The following is a 5,501-nucleotide window of genomic DNA, read 5'->3' on the forward strand; positions in this document are numbered from 1 at the left end:
GGGGAGGCAGATGGATGTCAGGAGACCCACAGGGAACAAGGGATCACTGGACACAATGGCCTTCAGGAAGCCAGAATTTGGAAACAGTTCCCAAAAAGGCAATGTTTTATCCTTACCCTTGGAGGTCTACTGTGCCTCTTTTCAAAATTTTAAGTGTTCTGTATACCTATGACAATGAAGTATTCTTTGTGTGTGTGTGTGTGTGTGTGTGTTTTGTTTGTTTGTTTGTTTGTTTTTTTGTAAATCACACTTTAAAAGCTTAACAAAGGGATGCCTGGGTGCCTCAGTAGGTTAAGCATCTGCCTTGGTCTCATGATCTCAGGCTCCTGGGATGAATCCCACATCAGGCTCCTTGCTCAGTGGGGAGCCTGCTTCTTCCTCTGCCTGCCACTCCCCCTGCCTGCCTACCCCTTCCTCCCTCAACCCTGCACTCTCTCTGGCAAATGAATAAAATCTTTAAAAATAAATATAAAGAAAGAAAGAAAGAAAGACAGACAGGCTTAACAAAGACACTTCACAGGATCTTGGGTGAGCCTGTCCATCCGAATAAGGGAGGGTCAACCTCTGCTGGCTGTGAAACCACCACCCACCTGGTTTGCAGCTCTTTAAGCTTGAACTCTCCTTCCTGCTTGCATGACAGCAGTTTTCTGACTTTTGAACATGTCTAAGTAAACTGAATCTAGAAAATCCTGCAGGAAGTTGTCAAAGTGCCTCCTCTCAGCCTCACAGAGGAATGGAACAGACTGCAAACTCTAACACTAGAAACTAACATAGATTTTGAAATAAATAAATATATAAATAAAATTCCATGGACTTTCTGAGCTGGAAAGTGTCTTCAAAACCATTCTACTCCAGGAGAAAATGGAGGCCCATCTAAAAAGCTAGGCTTGCCCAAGGTCACATCAAGTTCAGATCAGAACACCAAGCACTAATGACCTCATTTGGGGTTAACAGGCCAGCAGCTGAAGGCTGTATCCTGAGGACCCAAGGGAAACTTAGAGGGGCATAAAGAATTTTAAAAACACCATGCAAAAAGGATGGTTTTATTTTATTTTTTTTATTATCTTTTTGAAGATTTTTATTTATTTATTTGACAGATCACAAGTAGGCAGAGAGGCGGGGGGGGGGGCAGGCTCCCCACTGAGCAGAGAGCCCCATGCGGGGGCTCCATCCCAGGACCTCGGGATCATGACCTGAGCCGAAGGCAGAGGCTTTAACCCACTGAGTCACCCAGGCGCCCCAAAAAGGATGGTTTAAAAGGAAAGTTCTGGTGCTCGCTTTGGCAGCCCATATATTAGAACTGGAACAACACAGGGAAGATTAGCAGGGCCCCCTTGTGTGAGGAGGACATACAAATTTTTGAAGTGTTCCATATAATAAGGGGCGGGGGGGGGGGGAGGACAGGAAGAAAGGGAAAATAACCAAGAGGGAATAAAAAACAACATTCTCAGTGTCACATTGTGAGCTGAGGTCCAAAAAAGTATTTGATTGCTCTCTCTAGTACTTCTGTTAGTGTTGTGCTGTCAGCCCGCTGAGTCAGGTACTATAATACTAACCCCTGTTTCCTTCTACAGAGGAACATAGGAGCCATTCCACAGAAGTGTTAATATATACTTCTGGCTTTGTTCTGCTTCTTTCTCTTCTCCTGCAATTCCGTTCAAACATATATAATCTGCTCAGAGACCTACTTGACCAGCCACTGGTGCAAAGGGCAGGGGAGCCAAAGGTGAATAAGAAAATATAAATACGCAAGTCTGCAGATATTTTTCCTCCTGGTAGAACTGCCCCACAGGGGGTATAAAATGTGACTGCAGTGAAAAACCAGCCTCCTAGCCAGTAAAAATTGTTTACCTCTCTTAGAAAGTGATTGGATAGTTCTTTGACAGATTCAACCACATGAACTACAATGACATACACCATTTTTCCCCCCACAATTTTCTTGATTGCTTATTGTTCTGGATACATCCAACTTGTTTATCAGGTGCATGCTAAAGCATGTTAAAACGTGTTATTCAGGTTTAGCATGAACGTCTCAGCCTTATTCAACAAAATATTTCGAACTTCTGTTGGAATTAATGATACAGGCAAAATGAAACTTAATCTGCAAACCAAGACACCTTTCCATGGTTTTGGAGATTGTATATCTAGACCGGGGGACAACCTGATTTTGTTTTAGGCACAATTAACTTTATAGCTAGGGAGTGTAACTGACATCTAAGGCTCTTTTGGTGCCAAAGCTTGTAGAAACAGAGGAGTCTTTGCCTAAGGGATTCTTTGCATTAAAGACTTTGTTAGGCAAAGCCACTCTGGCATGGGAGTCTGATTTGCAATTTGTGCCTTTGTAAAAGGATTAGAAGATCCTTATTGTTTAATTTTTGGATCTCAATTTGCATTTGGAAATGTGTGACCTCTTCAGAGTTCTTCATTTTCATTTTCTTGTCCTGATACACAATCGACACTGTATGTTAAAAAAATCAATAAAACTGCTTAGCCAAAGTTTGCACTGATTAAGGGAGTGTAATAGATCGATTTTCTCTCTGACTGGTGGAGTCTACTTGGGCTCCAGCAATACTGATGGAGTAATCAATCTATTTAGGAACTGACAAGTAATTCATAGGGTATAGGTACACACATATTTCACTTATTTCCTTAATCAGAATGCACGGGCACTTTGTTTAAAAACAACCAACCAAAAAAGAAAGCACTACGGTGGTCCAATCGGACACTGGGTCTACAAAAGGAAATAACAAGAAAAAAAAAATCCTCTGACCGCCTCAGGACACATTTGAACACTTCTGTCCAATGTCTCCCTTTATAAATAAAGGTTAGAGAAAAATTATTTTAGGTTTGTGATAACAATACTCTCTGCTGTACACACTATTTAATTACCTGTCCCTTGGTAAACAACTTTTAACTAATATTTGCTTTGACAATATTCCCAGATTGGCAACATAAAACCTAGAATAGAAACTGCGTGAGGAGGGACGATTTCTTGGACTGTGGGTTTAGGACGCGTGGTTTATTTGTTTGTTTTCTTTTTAACTCTTTAGTTTCTTGCTCTTTTATCATCACTGACCGCAGGAGAACATTTCTTATGTGTCAGGATGAATGTGCTTGGCACCGGGACTTGGAATTGTTGACTGTATGAGCTGGAGGTTGATGAAAAGTATTCACATTCATAGAGCACCGATGATATGTCCAGAATTTTGCTAGATGTTTAAGAATTTGTTATCACACCCATTTTGTAGTGGGCAAGACTGAGGCCCACGGGAGTCAAGTGACTTGCCCAAGGTCATACCCTCCCCTGTGATCAGAACCCAGGTCAACCTGGCTCCTAGTCCCAGGCTCTTTCTGCCACATCACAACTGTCTCCCAGATAAAGTAAAGCTAATTTCATTTGAAGGATTATCTGCTCCTCACCTCCTTGGAATGTGCTTATTTTTTAATCTAAACAGGGGATATGTTTGGTGCACAGGAAGCTACATGGACAAGACTGACCTAACCCATCCCTCTTGCTAATAGAAACAAGTAATCTTATCTGTCATTCTATTAAAAATACACCGCATTCCTCTATGATCCAGTTCGGAGAATGACTCAAGAAAGGACAATCTGTTTCTGCATCACAGCACTCCCACAGTCTCTATAAAATCAAGAGTAAATAAGCCATTGCCTTTCCTCTCAAATATTTCATTCAACGATTCCAGAGCGCTTTATACATGTAACCAATTAGAATAAAGACCTGGAGCCCTCTTGATAGCGCGGCCACTTGGAAGTAAGCCAAAGAAAGTCTCTGTTGCTGAAGAGCTCGCACTCTATAGCCCCCCTCAATGGAGAATACCGCCAGATGGTGATGTTAGCCCAGGGGAGTGGCCTGTCGGCATGCAGTGCCTTGAGCCCACGTTCTCAGTCTCGTCCCATGGGAGACACTCCCGCTTTGCCACCTTCCAGAACGCTCTGCCAACAAACATTCTGCTGCTGCTCCCAATATCTAAAGATAATCCTCTTTCCCCTAAACGGGATCTCAACCTAAAATAGATCTGAGTATGTGCTACAGGGCATGAACAAATGACTCAGAGGGCCATTTCAGATCTCAGAGGCAGAGAAGAAGCTTCACAGCAAAGGGGCAAAGCCTGGAAGCTAGCTCGTACTCAAGGAACAAACGAAAGACAGCTGGAAAGAAGTTCCAAAGAACTTGTGTCACCTGAAGGCTCCTTCGCTCAAGGGAGAGGGCAGAGGCTTAAGTACCCCACAGTTATGTCACTGCAGGACCTCATTCTGGCCTGACTTCTCCAGGTCTTCATTCTCAGCCTGCACATAGGCCATAAATTAACAGACAAGCACAGGGGTTCCCTAACCTAGGCATAGGTGGCAAATGGACAGATAAAAAAAAAAAATTCACATTTAAATTCAATTAATTAACATATAATGTATTCTTGGTTTCAGAGGTACAGGCCAGTGATTCATCAGTCTTATATAATACCCAGGGCTCCTAGGGCACCTGGGTGGCTTGGTAAATTAAGCCTCTGCCTTCGGCTCAGGTCATGATCTCCGGGTCCTGGGATTCAGCCCTGCACTAGGCTCTCTGCTCAGCAGGGAGCCTGCTTCCCCTTCTCACTCTGCCTGCTGCTCTGCCTACTTGTGATCTCTCTCTCTCTCTGCTAAATAAATAAATAAAATCCTTAAAAAAAAATACCCAGTGCTCCTTACATCACATGCCTCCTTAATGCCCATCACCCAGTTATCCCATTCCTCAAGCAGACAAGTTTTTAATGTGTGGATGTGATTCAGCATCAAGGATGTCAGAAGGGAAATGAGTCTCTCCTAGAAAATGTGTTGATTTGGCACATTTTCTATATTTGGGTTTTGTTCTGTTGCTGTTTTATGTTTCTCCTTTTGTTCATTCGTATCATCTGCCTTTGGTTTGTATTCAGTTCTCAGTGTTCAACAGTAGGGCAATGGTTAAGTAAATCCTAGCACATCCTTAGAACGGACTACCATGCTCTATTAAAATGATCTGGTAAACGATAATAAATAAGAGCTAACATTTATTGAGATTTACTGCATGCTGCTCCTATACTCAACATTTTACATACATTTTTTTTCATTGAGTTCCCACAATGACCCTGTGAGATAGACATATCATTCCCCTCATTTTAAGGCTGAGGAAGCTAAGGCAACAAGAGCCTAGAATCCCAAAACCATTGAGCAGTGAGGCTGACATTTAAACCTGATGCTACAGAGATCCATATTTTTTATTATGTTTTGTTTTTTAAGGTTCTACTTATTTATTTGTCAGAGAGAGAGAGTGAGAGCACACACAAACAGGGAGAGCTGCAGGCAGAGGGAAAAGCAGGATCCCCACTGAGCAGGGAGCCTGAGGTGGCTTCAATCCCAGGACCTGGGGATCATGACCTGAGCTGAAGGTACTTAACCAACTGAGCCACCCAGCCATCCTGAGTCCCAGGGTCTTGAGCCATATATTTTCCTACACACAAAGAAGA

General features: G+C 42.7%; 1 non-coding gene across 1 annotated transcript; it reads left to right on the forward strand.

Moving 5' to 3' along the window:
- The first annotated feature begins 1,270 nt into the window (after positions 1-1,270).
- On the forward strand, positions 1,271-1,379 carry LOC131813372 (U6 spliceosomal RNA). The gene has a single exon (XR_009346780.1). It is a non-coding gene; the product is annotated as a U6 spliceosomal RNA (small nuclear RNA).
- The last annotated feature ends 4,122 nt before the right edge of the window (positions 1,380-5,501 follow it).

This window comes from Mustela lutreola, chromosome 12 (genome assembly GCF_030435805.1).
Source record: "Mustela lutreola isolate mMusLut2 chromosome 12, mMusLut2.pri, whole genome shotgun sequence".
NCBI classification, from domain to species: domain Eukaryota; kingdom Metazoa; phylum Chordata; class Mammalia; order Carnivora; family Mustelidae; genus Mustela; species Mustela lutreola.